Raw genomic sequence first — 318 nt, forward strand, 5'->3', positions numbered from 1 at the left:
GGGGAGGGCAGGGGGGAGCCCGCGGGGAGGGCAGGGCAGGGGCTCCGCAGCGGCAGGCCCAGACACCCCGCGCAGGGCGGGGACGATTGTGGTCGCAAGTGGCATCAGCTTTGGAAAAATAAATAGAAATAAATATATTCCAAGCACCCTGGTCAGGGACAATGGCAGAAAGATGGAGCCAGGGCCCCGGGCCGCTGGGAGGCCAGGGCCCCCGGCTGGTTAGAAGGCACGCGTTAGAGGAAGCGTTTAAAGGAGGCGGCGAGGTCCACAGCGCGGGCAGAAGGCCGGGCCTGCGCGCGGCGGGCAGGCGGGGCCCGG

This window comes from Dipodomys ordii, unplaced genomic scaffold (assembly GCF_000151885.1).
Source record: "Dipodomys ordii isolate 6190 unplaced genomic scaffold, Dord_2.0 Scaffold74, whole genome shotgun sequence".
Taxonomy (NCBI): Eukaryota; Metazoa; Chordata; class Mammalia; order Rodentia; family Heteromyidae; genus Dipodomys; species Dipodomys ordii.